Raw genomic sequence first — 15,280 nt, forward strand, 5'->3', positions numbered from 1 at the left:
GCGAGAGACAGGGACAAGAACACAGTTATGCACAATGTGGCTGCGATATTTGTTGAGAGGAGCTGATTGTTTTGTAGAACAGATAATGGATCTCTCGTGGTTGATCAGCAATTGCAGGGGCCAAGCAGGAAATCAAGACTGTAACCTAATCCACAGCTGATAGAGACTATTCAGAGGTGAACGGAAGATCTTTATTAGAAGACACCCTCTACTAGGGATGGCCATTGGTGCCTTTGCCATCTATGGTTGCCATCGATGGCAAAAGTGCAACTGGCCATCGATAGTGTAAAACTATTCAATGGGTGACCATAGTTTTATATATCGATGGTCCTCTATTATGTTTGAGTGATTGCGCTGTGGGCCAATCAAAACATGTGGGTGGTGCTTCACGGGTGTCGGGGGGTGGAGCTGTGCCATCGATGTAGGGAAACCATCTGGTTCTCCCTATCGATGGACATAGACCATCGATGATTTTGAATCATCGATGGTCGATGGCCATACCTACCCTATACTCAGATGGCAAGAAAGTTGTAATCTTTCCATGGTGGCAAGACTCTGGCAAAGGAGGCAGATGACTTTCAGAAAATGCTAGTGATATACTCGATGTTGTAGATTTTCCAGACCCGCTCGGGAAGATCGTGGTCCTTTCCAGATGAAGTGTGCTGCCACAATGAAATTGTGGCATTTAAGTTTATTGAATGAAGCTAGTGATTAGTATAAGGAAATGCCCAAGGTAGTTATGAATTTGAATGGTATTTACAGACAGGGTGGACCCAGAACTAGATGACAGGGGTAGGGATGGCCATCGACCATCGATGGTTTAAAAACATTGATGGTTTATGGCCGATGTCAAATAGTTTTGACATCGATGGGGGAGAACCAGATGGTTTCCCACCATCAAATTCCAGCTTAAACAAATAGTTTTGCTTTGCTTTTTCAAGGGACACGGGCAGCGTGTTTGCGCCGGACAGGGAGAGGCGGCTGGTGAGTGGCAGATAAATGTGCACAGACTGCAGCGAAATGATGCTGGGTTTGAGAGCCACGCTCAGGGGGAGCGGCGTGCAGGCTGACGCGGAGATGCACTGTGTGGATGAAGGGGCAGAAGTGCCGTCGATGCGTTTCGCTTCTATGGTAACCAGAAACTTTTTCAAGGCGAATACCCACGTATCCTGCCGAAAGTTGAATAAACTGAAACATTGATCACAGCTGTGGTGTCCCACACCTGAATTCTTATCTTTATAAGTCCCATGAGTGCCTCTGATATTTGTTTATATTATTAAACAGAGTGTTATAAAGACCCCCTTACACTTGTCCAACTTATCTGAGGGACAAGTTAGACCTGATTGGCTTGATATTTATCCTATGTGCAGGAGGATCAATCTGTTGGTTAGACCAGTGGTTCCCAAACTGTGTGCCTAGGCACCCTGGGGTGCCTCAGGACACTTACAGGGGTGCCTTCGATTGGTGGACCAGGATCAATTCATATTAGTTATGTGCAATATAACAGGCTAAAGCAGTGCTGGTGGCTGCCAATCATAACATATGTGGACAAACAAATCCTGCCTGTCACCACATAACTGTGACATATAAACACAATGTACTTACTTTTATATTTTTTTCCAGAATTTTTCAATAAGAAACATTTGACCTAGTGGTGCCTTTAAAACATTTTGATGCTCTAGGGTGCCGTGATTCAAAAAAGTTTGGGAACCCCTGGGTTAGACTCAATGCACGGGTGTGTATTGTATTGTCGACCAGACTTAGGTCGACAGTTATTAGGTCGACACCGTTGGGTAGACAGGCAACTAGGTCAACAGGGTTCTAGGTCGACATTGGGTGAAGGTCGACAGGTGTCTAGGTCGACATGGGACAAGATCGACATGGTTTTAGGTCGACAAATGCGTTAGTCGACATGGGTTAGGTCGACAGGGGTTTTTGACCCGAATGTCGACACAGTCGACATGGACACAGTTGGAAGTCAACCGCAGCCCCTTGCTTCCCTCGCAATGCTTCAAGTACGGTACCTCACTCTAGTGGATGGTAGGGCATGAAATACTGCCTGTCGGCACATGTTGGCTCAAAAAGCTGTAAAAAAAACTGTCAACCTAACGCATGTAAATAAACTGTGAAAAAACCCCTGTCGACCTAACCCATGTCGACTAACGCATTTGTCGACCTAAAACCATGTCGAACTTGTCCCATGTAAACCTAGACACTTGTCGACCTTCATCCATGTCAACCTAGAACCCTGTCCACCTAGTTGCTTGTCGACCCAACGGTGTCGACCTAATGACTGTTGACCTAAGTCGGGTTGACAATACGACCGTATCCCCAATGCACACGGGAACATGCATTGGGTCCTACAGAATCAGGCGCATCTGATTTTTCAGACAGGCACATCGGATTTTGTCAGATAAATTGGCCCAATCCATCTCAATTAGGTCAAATCTGACAAAATATCAAAAGTGTAAGGGGCCCTTAAGGCAGGCACCAGGGCCAGTTGTCAACAGGAGGGTTTGAGTGCCGATCTCCCCACTGCTACCTCTCTCTCTCTCTATATATATATATATATATACTAGGTGATTCATCGCGCCCTACGGGCGCTCTTCACACCGGCGTAAGGGGCTAAGCCCCTTAATTTGTGAACATTTGTATTGTGAGAAATATGGTTAGAATTGTATGAAAGATGCCCTGTATTGCAGCTTCTGGCAGTGGGTGAGGGTCCAGCGTGGCAGCACAGGAGTACCGGACGGTGGCCCTGAGTCAGTGTCTCCTCCTACTGGGTGGGAGTTCGGGTGCATGAGAGCAGGAGGCTGGGATATGAGGCATGATAGGGGTATGTGGGCAACACAGCGTCAGCGATTACCCAGTGGTGGAAGTTACGGTTCAGGAGAGCAGGAAGCTGGGTAGTGATAGGGGTGTGTGGGCATACGGGGGACTAAAGCGGGTGGTGGACACTGTGCAGCTTCTGCCAGTGGATGAGGGTTCAGCGTGGCAGCACAGAAATACAGGAGTCAGTGTCTCCTCCGACTGGGTGGGAGTTAGGGTGCATGAGAGCAGGAGGCTGGGCGGTAAAGCATGATAGGGGAATGTGGGCAACACAGGGTGAGCGGGTCTCCACTGGCGGAAGTTACGGGGCAGGAGAACAGGAGGCAGGGGAGTGTCCTCCCACATTGATGGCAAAAGTATTCAACATCGGCCATAAACCATCGATTATTTGAAAATCATTGATGGTCGATGGGCATCCCTAGAACTGGAGGAGGGTGGGGGACAGTATGCAGCTCCCGGCAGTGGGTGAGCGTCTCCTCCCACTGGGAGGGAGTGAGCATGCATGAGAGCAGGAGGCTGTATAATAGTGGTATGTGGGCAAGACATTGATAAAAGTTGTGGCGCTGGTGCAGAGGGCAGTGGGGAAACCTGCAGTGCGGCAGCCAGGGCCGGATTTCCCACCTAGGGGCGGTACCTGCTTGTGGTGGTACAGGATCCCCCATTGTCACGGGGGTACGTGAAATGCGGGAGCGGGGGCCGCGGTGGTCCGCTGGGGGTGGAATTGCCAGAAGGGGGTCTGCAAATTCCGGGAGGGGGGGTGGTGTGTGGGGATCTGCGGTTAGCGGGAGGGGGCGGGGGTCCGCAAATCGTGGGCGGGGGCGCGGGGGGGCTTGAATCGTGGGAAGGGGGGTCCGCAAATTGCGGGAGGGGGGTTGTCGGGGTTAGTGAATTGCGGGAGGGGGGGTTGCGGAGGTCCGTAAATTGCGGGAGGGGCGCGTGGGGTGCCGTGAGTCAAGGGGGGGTGGTGCGGGGGTCCGTGAATCACGGGAGGGGTCATGAATCGCTGGAGGCGGGGGTCGTGGGGGGGCTGCGAATCACAGGAGGGGGGGTGTGGGGGGTTGCCGTGAATTGCATGAGGGGGGCGTGAATCAAGGGAGGGTGGGCGCAGGGGGGTGGTGCGGGGGTCTGTGAATTGCGGGAGGGGGCATGAATCGCGGGAGGGGGGGTCGTGGGGGGTTCCGAATCGCAGGAAGGGGGGTATGGGGGGTGCTGTGAATTGCGTGAGGGGGGCATGAATCGCGGGAGGGGGGGTCCCCGAATGTGTGAATTACGGGGCGGTCGCAAATCGCGAGAGGTGCCGAGGGGGCCCGCAAATCGCGGGAGGGGGGCGCTACGGGGGTTTCGTGAATCGCGGGAGGGGGGGTCGTGAGGGGTTGCGAATCGCAGGAAGGGGGGTGTGGGGGGTGCCGTGAATTGCGTGAGGGGGGCATGAATCGCGGGAGGTGGGGTCCCCGAATGTGTGAATTAGGGGGTGGTCGCAAATCGCGAGAAGTGCCGAGGGGGCCCGCAAATCGCGGGAGGGGGGCGCTACGGGGGGTTCCGTGAATTGCGGGAGGGGGCGGCGCGAATTGCGGGAGGGGGGTCGCAAATCATAGTAGGGGGGGGGGTGCCGTGAATCGCGGGAGGGGGGGTCGCGGGGGGCCCTTTTAATGCCGGGAGGGGGGATCGCAGGGGTCCCTTGAATCGCGGGAGGGGAGGATGCAGGGGTCCTGCGAATCGCGGGAGGGGGCTCGCGGGGGGGAGGGGTCGCTGGGGTCCCGCGATTTGCGTGAGGGTCACGGGGGTCCCGCGTTTTGCGGGAGGGGGTGGTCGCGGAGGTCCAGCGAATCGCGGGAGGGGGTGGTCGGGTCTGGGACGGATATTAGACAGCACTTACATCGACAGCCATTACATCAACACCATTAGTTCGACAGCTCAGTAGGTCGACATGGTTTTAGGTCGACATGTTATTATGTCGACAGCTCATTAGGTCGACAGCTCATTAGGTCGACATGTTTTTAGGTCGACACTGCCATTAGGTCGACAGAGTCTATGTCGACAGTAAAAAGGTCGACATGGGTTTTTTCACTGTTTTTTGGCCCAAATGTCGACACAGTCGACATGGACACAGTTTGAAGTGTACCGCAGCCGCTCGCTATGCTTCGGGCACGGTGCCTCGCTGCGCTCGGCACACTATTTTATTCTCCCACCACGCCCTAGTGGATAGTAGGGCTTGAAATACCGCCTGTCGGCACATGACGGCTCAATAAACAGTGAAAAAACCCATGTCGACCTTTTGACTGTCGACATAGACACTGTCGACCTAATGGCAGTGTCGACCTAAAAACATGTCGACCTAATGAGCTGTCGACCTAATGAGCTGTCGACCTAATGAGCTGTCGACATAATGACATGTCGACCTAATGGTATGTCGACCTAAAACCATGTTGACCTATTGAGGTGTCGAACTAATGGTGTCGATGTAATGGCTGTCGATGTAAGTGCTGTCTAACAATAGTCCGGATACCGGGGTGGTCGCGGGGGTCCCGCGAATCGCGGGAGGGGGGTCGCGGGGGTCCCGCGAATCGCGGGAGGGGGGGTTCGCGGGGGTCCCGCGAATCACGGGAGGGGGGGTCGTGGGGGTCCCGCGACTTGCGGGAGGGTGGAAAGCGGGGGTCCCGCGAATCGCGGGAGGGGGGGTGCGGGGTCCTGCGAATGGCGGGAGGGGGGGTCACGGGGGTTCCGCAAATCGTGGTAGGGGGGGTCGCGGGGGTCTCGGGAATCGCGGGAGGGGGGTCGCGGGGGTCCCGCGATTCGCGGAAGGGGGGGTCAGGGGGGGTCCCGCGAATCGCGGGAGGGGGGGTCGCGGGGGGGGTCCCGCAAATCGCGGGAGGGGGGGTCGCGGGGGGTCCCGCGAATCGCGGGAGGGGGGTCGCGGGGGTCCTGGCAGAGGGTAGGGATGTGCAGGAGTAATGGTGGATGGTGGCTGTGGAGTAATGGTGGATAGTGGGCGTGTACTATAGCCCTGGCTGGGCGGGGGGAGGTGATGTCAAGGGGGTGGAACGTCAGACACATGAAAGTGAAACTGTTCTACACAGGAACGTTCTCCACAGGGGTTGAGTGACAGATCTGGCTAAATATATAAGAGATATATATATGTACACATATGTCTCCGAGGGCTGCCTGCTTAGTTTTCGATATCTACAGTGGGCTTGCCTTCACGGGAAGGCACCGGGGCAAGACACCCCCAGCCGGGGGGCAATTGAAGTGCCGGGGACTGCAAACATTGGTATATATATATATATCCTACATTATTAATGTTGTTATGGTGATTAAGTCTATGGGGGGTGGGGGGAGAGGAAACTGCAAACTCATTGTATCAAAAGAATATTAACATCATGAGTAGTTACCAATCAATGAGGTAATCGGTAACTACTATATAGCTGATGACCTGCGTGTTTAGCAAGTCACTAGGAAATCAGTGAACGATATCATAACCGATTTCTAGATTATCCAGTGGAATTGTCGATATAGTTAACTATATCGCAAGTGTCCCTGGTCTCCAGTGTGTATGGGGCTTAATTGTCAGTGTATACCAAGAACATATTATCATGCCTCTTTCCTTTTTTTTATTAGGTGAGTGGTCTCCATGAAACCGATGAAGAAGTCCTAATATGCGACTACTGCAGGGTGACCGGGACCTGGACTGCAGAATCGTCCTCAAGTCAACGAACAAAGATGGTGCACAGCAACAAGAGACCCAAGTCAGGTAATTAATGTGAACATTAATTACTGATAATATGTTTGTGGTATACATTTGGCCGTTTGTAGATAGATAATTGGGTGGGTGAAGCGCAATACCTTTAAAAGATAGGTGGGTGGACACAGCATAATCATTGCTGTCATTACCATCCTCCATATACATCTCCTGCTATCTGATGTTTCCTCATACACACCCAGCCTTCCTGGGGAGAGATCCCTGTGGTAGATAAGTATCTTGTCACAGACCAAGTTCCTAATTTGGATGTGCCTGCAGACTTGGAGCTACCCTAAAAAAATCCTTGGTGCATGTTGAAGATCTATGGGGGTTCTAGCAAAAATAGACTAAGCTTCTGAAATGGGGACGGCCAGCCTCTTCAGCCAATTTCGCAGCTTTGTGAGGAATATGATTTGGGTAATATCAGGAGATGTGGACAGGAGCTTTATTAATGACATCAGCCAATGATAGCTAATAGGGTATATTTGTATATTTCGAATTCATATGAAGGTATATGTCATTCTTCCATGCACATGCAGTATTTCATTATATTTGTTAATATAACTCTGCATAGCCTCCTAATGCCCAGAGGGACGGGCAGTCCATCAGCCACGGGTCCCCAGAGGTTTCCCCCACAGGGGGTTTTCCCTCTCCTGAGTGCTGAAGGATGATTCTTTGTGAGTCACGAGGCTACCACCAGCTTGGTCCTCCTATAGGGCACACAGATCTTAAATCAAAAGATAGATAGATAGATAGTTGGGTGGGTGGGTGGGCGGGTAGGTATATCGATATCATAACCGATTTCTAGATTATCCAGTGGAATTGTCGATATAGTTAACTATATCGCAAGTGTCCCTGGTCTCCAGTGTGTATGGGGCTTAATTGTCAGTGTATACCAAGAACATATTATCATGCCTCTTTCCTTTTTTTTATTAGGTGAGTGGTCTCCATGAAACCGATGAAGAAGTCCTAATATGCGACTACTGCAGGGTGACCGGGACCTGGACTGCAGAATCGTCCTCAAGTCAACGAACAAAGATGGTGCACAGCAACAAGAGACCCAAGTCAGGTAATTAATGTGAACATTAATTACTGATAATATGTTTGTGGTATACATTTGGGGGTTTGTAGATAGATAATTGGGTGGGTGAAGCGCAATACCTTTAAAAGATAGGTGGGTGGACACAGCATAATCATTGCTGTCATTACCATCCTCCATATACATCTCCTGCTACCTGATGTTTCCTCATACACACCCAGCCTTCCTGGGGAGAGATCCCTGTGGGAGATAAGTATCTTGTCACAGACCAAGTTCCTAATTTGGATGTGCCTGCAGACTTGGAGCTACCCTAAAAAAATCCTTGGTGCATGTTGAAGATCTATGGGGGTTCTAGCAAAAATAGACTAAGCTTCTCAAATGGGGACGGCCAGCCTCTTCAGCCAATTTCGCAGCTTTGTGAGGAATATGATTTGGGTAATATCAGGAGATGTGGACAGGAGCTTTATTAATGACATCAGCCAATGATAGCTAATAGGGTATATTTGTATATTTCGAATTCATATGAAGGTATATGTCATTCTTCCATGCACATGCAGTATTTCATTATATTTGTTAATATAACTCTGCATAGCCTCCTAATGCCAAGAGGGACGGGCAGTCCATCAGCCACGGGTCCCCAGAGGTTTCCCCCACAGGGGGTTTTCCCTCTCCTGAGTGCTGAAGGATGATTCTTTGTGAGTCACGAGGCTACCACCAGCTTGGTCCTCCTATAGGGCACACAGATCTTAAATCAAAAGATAGATAGATAGATTTTAGGTATATCGATAGATGGTAAATCATTAGATAGATATGTGGGTAGGTAGATAGATGGCAAATCATTAGCATAACCCAGCACAATACATAATTGTCAGTGTATACCGAGAACATATTATCATGCCCCTTTCCTTTTTTTATTAGGTGAGTGGTCTCCTTGAAACCGATGAAGAAGTCCTAATATGCGACTACTGCAGGGTGACCGGGACCTGGACTGCAGAATCGTCCTCAAGTCAACGAACAAAGATGGTGCACAGCAACAAGAGACCCAAGTCAGGTAATTAATGTGAATATTAATTACTGATAATATGTTTGTGGTATACATTTGGGGGTTTGTAGATAGATAATTGGGTGGGTGAAGCGCAATACCTTTAAAAGATAGGTGGGTGGACACAGCATAATCATTGCTGTCATTACCATCCTCCATATACATCTCCTACTACCTGATGTTTCCTCATACACACCCAGCCTTCCTGGGGAGAGATCCCTGTGGTAGATAAGTATCTTGTCACAGACCAAGTTCCTAATTTGGATGTGCCTGCAGACTTGGAGCTACCCTAAAAAAATCCTTGGTGCATGTTGAAGATCTATGGGGGTTCTAGCAAAAATAGACTAAGCTTCTGAAATGGGGACGGCCAGCCTCTTCAGCCAATTTCGCAGCTTTGTGAGGAATATGATTTGGGTAATATCAGGAGATGTGGACAGGAGCTTTATTAATGACATCAGCCAATGATAGCTAATAGGGTATATTTGTATATTTCGAATTCATATGAAGGTATATGTCATTCTTCCATGCACATGCAGTATTTCATTATATTTGTTAATATAACTCTGCATAGCCTCCTAATGCCCAGAGGGACGGGCAGTCCATCAGCCACGGGTCCCCAGAGGTTTCCCCCACAGGGGGTTTTCCCTCTCCTGAGTGCTGAAGGATGATTCTTTGTGAGTCACGAGGCTACCACCAGCTTGGTCCTCCTATAGGGCACACAGATCTTAAATCAAAAGATAGATAGATAGATAGTTGGGTGGGTGGGTGGGCGGGTAGGTATATCGATATCATAACCGATTTCTAGATTATCCAGTGGAATTGTCGATATAGTTAACTATATCGCAAGTGTCCCTGGTCTCCAGTGTGTATGGGGCTTAATTGTCAGTGTATACCAAGAACATATTATCATGCCTCTTTCCTTTTTTTTATTAGGTGAGTGGTCTCCATGAAACCGATGAAGAAGTCCTAATATGCGACTACTGCAGGGTGACCGGGACCTGGACTGCAGAATCGTCCTCAAGTCAACGAACAAAGATGGTGCACAGCAACAAGAGACCCAAGTCAGGTAATTAATGTGAACATTAATTACTGATAATATGTTTGTGGTATACATTTGGGGGTTTGTAGATAGATAATTGGGTGGGTGAAGCGCAATACCTTTAAAAGATAGGTGGGTGGACACAGCATAATCATTGCTGTCATTACCATCCTCCATATACATCTCCTGCTACCTGATGTTTCCTCATACACACCCAGCCTTCCTGGGGAGAGATCCCTGTGGGAGATAAGTATCTTGTCACAGACCAAGTTCCTAATTTGGATGTGCCTGCAGACTTGGAGCTACCCTAAAAAAATCCTTGGTGCATGTTGAAGATCTATGGGGGTTCTAGCAAAAATAGACTAAGCTTCTCAAATGGGGACGGCCAGCCTCTTCAGCCAATTTCGCAGCTTTGTGAGGAATATGATTTGGGTAATATCAGGAGATGTGGACAGGAGCTTTATTAATGACATCAGCCAATGATAGCTAATAGGGTATATTTGTATATTTCGAATTCATATGAAGGTATATGTCATTCTTCCATGCACATGCAGTATTTCATTATATTTGTTAATATAACTCTGCATAGCCTCCTAATGCCAAGAGGGACGGGCAGTCCATCAGCCACGGGTCCCCAGAGGTTTCCCCCACAGGGGGTTTTCCCTCTCCTGAGTGCTGAAGGATGATTCTTTGTGAGTCACGAGGCTACCACCAGCTTGGTCCTCCTATAGGGCACACAGATCTTAAATCAAAAGATAGATAGATAGATTTTAGGTATATCGATAGATGGTAAATCATTAGATAGATATGTGGGTAGGTAGATAGATGGCAAATCATTAGCATAACCCAGCACAATACATAATTGTCAGTGTATACCGAGAACATATTATCATGCCCCTTTCCTTTTTTTATTAGGTGAGTGGTCTCCTTGAAACCGATGAAGAAGTCCTAATATGCGACTACTGCAGGGTGACCGGGACCTGGACTGCAGAATCGTCCTCAAGTCAACGAACAAAGATGGTGCACAGCAACAAGAGACCCAAGTCAGGTAATTAATGTGAATATTAATTACTGATAATATGTTTGTGGTATACATTTGGGGGTTTGTAGATAGATAATTGGGTGGGTGAAGCGCAATACCTTTAAAAGATAGGTGGGTGGACACAGCATAATCATTGCTGTCATTACCATCCTCCATATACATCTCCTGCTACCTGATGTTTCCTCATACACACCCAGCCTTCCTGGGGAGAGATCCCTGTGGGAGATAAGTATCTTGTCACAGACCAAGTTCCTAATTTGGATGTGCCTGCAGACTTGGAGCTACCCTAAAAAAATCCTTGGTGCATGTTGAAGATCTATGGGGGTTCTAGCAAAAATAGACTAAGCTTCTCAAATGGGGACGGCCAGCCTCTTCAGCCAATTTCGCAGCTTTGTGAGGAATATGATTTGGGTAATATCAGGAGATGTGGACAGGAGCTTTATTAATGACATCAGCCAATGATAGCTAATAGGGTATATTTGTATATTTCGAATTCATATGAAGGTATATGTCATTCTTCCATGCACATGCAGTATTTCGTTATATTTGTTAATATTACTCTGCATAGCCTCCTAATGCCCAGAGGGACGGGCAGTCCATCAGCCACGGGTCCCCAGAGGTTTCCCCCACAGGGGGTTTTCCCTCTCCTGAGTGCTGAAGGATGATTCTTTGTGAGTCACGAGGCTACCACCAGCTTGGTCCTCCTATAGGGCACACAGATCTTAAATCAAAAGATAGATAGATAGTTGGGTGGGAGGGTGGGCGGGTAGGTATATCGATAGATGGTAAATCATTAGATAGATATGTGGGTAGGTAGATAGATGGCAAATCATTAGCATAACCCAGCACAATACATAATTGTCAGTGTATACCGAGAACATATTATCATGCCCCTTTCCTTTTTTAATTAGGTGAGTGGTCTCCTTGAAACCGATGAAGAAGTCCTAATATGCGACTACTGCAGGGTGACCGGGACCTGGACTGCAGAATCGTCCTCAAGTCAACGAACAAAGATGGTGCACAGCAACAAGAGACCCAAGTCAGGTAATTAATGTGAACATTAATTACTGATAATATGTTTGTGGTATACATTTGGGGGTTTGTAGATAGATAATTGAGTGGGTGAAGCGCAATACCTTTAAAAGATAGGTGGGTGGACACAGCATAATCATTGCTGTCATTACCATCCTCCATATACATCTCCTGCTACCTGATGTTTCCTCATACACACCCAGCCTTCCTGGGGAGAGATCCCTGTGGGAGATAAGTATCTTGTCACAGACCAAGTTCCTAATTTGGATGTGCCTGCAGACTTGGAGCTACCCTAAAAAAATCCTTGGTGCATGTTGAAGATCTATGGGGGTTCTAGCAAAAATAGACTAAGCTTCTTAAATGGGGACGGCCAGCCTCTTCAGCCAGTTTCGCAGCTTTGTGAGGAATATGATTTGGGTAATATCAGGAGATGTGGACAGGAGCTTTATTAATGACATCAGCCAATGATAGCTAATAGGGTATATTTGTATATTTCGAATTCATATGAAGGTATATGTCATTCTTCCATGCACATGCAGTATTTCATTATATTTGTTAATATAACTCTGCATAGCCTCCTAATGCCCAGAGGGACGGGCAGTCCATCAGCCACGGGTCCCCAGAGGTTTCCCCCACAGGGGGTTTTCCCTCTCCTGAGTGCTGAAGGATGATTCTTTGTGAGTCACGAGGCTACCACCAGCTTGGTCCTCCTATAGGGCACACAGATCTTAAATCAAAAGATAGATAGATAGATTTTAGGTATATCGATAGATGGTAAATCATTAGATAGATATGTGGGTAGGTAGATAGATGGCAAATCATTAGCATAACCCAGCACAATACATAATTGTCAGTGTATACCGAGAACATATTATCATGCCCCTTTCCTTTTTTTATTAGGTGAGTGGTCTCCTTGAAACCAATGAAGAAGTCCTAATATGCGAATACTGCAGGGTGACCGGGACCTGGACTGCAGAATCGTCCTCAAGTCAACGAACAAAGATGGTGCACAGCAACAAGAGACCCAAGTCAGGTAATTAATGTGAACATTAATTACTGATAATATGTTTGTGGTATACATTTGGGGGTTTGTAGATAGATAATTGGGTGGGTGAAGCGCAATACCTTTAAAAGATAGGTGGGTGGACACAGCATAATCATTGCTGTCATTACCATCCTCCATATACATCTCCTGCTACCTGATGTTTCCTCATACACACCCAGCCTTCCTGGGGAGAGATCCCTGTGGGAGATAAGTATCTTGTCACAGACCAAGTTCCTAATTTGGATGTGCCTGCAGACTTGGAGCTACCCTAAAAAAATCCTTGGTGCATGTTTAAGATCTATGGGGGTTCTAGCAAAAATAGACTAAGCTTCTCAAATGGGGACGGCCAGCCTCTTCAGCCAATTTCGCAGCTTTGTGAGGAATATGATTTGGGTAATATCAGGAGATGTGGACAGGAGCTTTATTAATGACATCAGCCAATGATAGCTAATAGGGTATATTTGTATATTTCGAATTCATATGAAGGTATATGTCATTCTTCCATGCACATGCAGTATTTCATTATATTTGTTAATATAACTCTGCATAGCCTCCTAATGCCCAGAGGGACGGGCAGTCCATCAGCCACGGGTCCCCAGAGGTTTCCCCCACAGGGGGTTTTCCCTCTCCTGAGTGCTGAAGGATGATTCTTTGTGAGTCACGAGGCTACCACCAGCTTGGTCCTCCTATAGGGCACACAGATCTTAAATCAAAAGATAGATAGATAGATAGATAGGTGGGTGGGTGGGTTGGTGGGCGGGTAGGTATATCGATAGATGGTAAATCATTAGATAGATATGTGGGTAGGTAGATAGATGGCAAATCATTAGCATAACCCAGCACAATACATAATTGTCAGTGTATACCGAGAACATATTATCATGCCCCTTTCCTTTTTTTATTAGGTGAGTGGTTTCCTTGAAACCGATGAAGAAGTCCTAATATGCGACTACTGCAGGGTGACCGGGACCTGGACTGCAGAATCGTCCACAAGTCAACGAACAAAGATGGTGCACAGCAACAAGAGACCCAAGTCAGGTAATTAATGTGAATATTAATTACTGATAATATGTTTGTGGTATACATTTGGGGGTTTGTAGATAGATAATTGGGTGGGTGAAGCGCAATACCTTTAAAAGATAGGTGGGTGGACACAGCATAATCATTGCTGTCATTACCATCCTCCATATACATCTCCTGCTACCTGATGTTTCCTCATACACACCCAGCCTTCCTGGGGAGAGATCCCTGTGGGAGATAAGTATCTTGTCACAGACCAAGTTCCTAATTTGGATGTGCCTGCAGACTTGGAGCTACCCTAAAAAAATCCTTGGTGCATGTTGAAGATCTATGGGGGTTCTAGCAAAAATAGACTAAGCTTCTTAAATGGGGACGGCCAGCCTCTTCAGCCAGTTTCGCAGCTTTGTGAGGAATATGATTTGGGTAATATCAGGAGATGTGGACAGGAGCTTTATTAATGACATCAGCCAATGATAGCTAATAGGGTATATTTGTATATTTCGAATTCATATGAAGGTATATGTCATTCTTCCATGCACATGCAGTATTTCATTATATTTGTTAATATAACTCTGCATAGCCTCCTAATGCCCAGAGGGACGGGCAGTCCATCAGCCACGGGTCCCCAGAGGTTTCCCCCACAGGGGGTTTTCCCTCTCCTGAGTGCTGAAGGATGATTCTTTGTGAGTCACGAGGCTACCATCAGCTTGGTCCTCCTATAGGGCACACAGATCTTAAATCAAAAGATAGATAGATAGATAGGTGGGTGGGTGGGCGGGTAGGTATATCGATAGATGGTAAATCATTAGATAGATATGTGGGTAGGTAGATAGATGGCAAATCATTAGCATAACCCAGCACAATACATAATTGTCAGTGTATACCGAGAACATATTATCATGCCCCTTTCCTTTTTTTATTAGGTGAGTGGTCTCCTTGAAACCGATGAAGAAGTCCTAATATGCGACTACTGCAGGGTGACCGGGACCTGGACTGCAGAATCGTCCTCAAGTCAACGAACAAAGATGGTGCACAGCAACAAGAGACCCAAGTCAGGTAATTAATGTGAACATTAATTACTGATAATATGTTTGTGGTATACATTTGGGGGTTTGTAGATAGATAATTGGGTGGGTGAAGCGCAATACCTTTAAAAGATAGGTGGGTGGACACAGCATAATCATTGCTGTCATTACCATCCTCCATATACATCTCCTGCTACCTGATGTTTCCTCATACACACCCAGCCTTCCTGCGGAGAGATCCCTGTGGGAGATAAGTATCTTGTCACAGACCAAGTTCCTAATTTGGATGTGCCTGCAGACTTGGAGCTACCCTAAAAAAATCCTTGGTGCATGTTGAAGATCTATGGGGGTTCTAGCAAAAATAGACTAAGCTTCTCAAATGGGGACGGCCAGCCTCTTCAGCCAATTTCGCAGCTTTGTGAGGAATATGA

Source organism: Crinia signifera, chromosome 1, assembly GCF_055691185.1.
Source record: "Crinia signifera chromosome 1, ASM5569118v1, whole genome shotgun sequence".
In the NCBI taxonomy this organism is placed as follows: domain Eukaryota; kingdom Metazoa; phylum Chordata; class Amphibia; order Anura; family Myobatrachidae; genus Crinia; species Crinia signifera.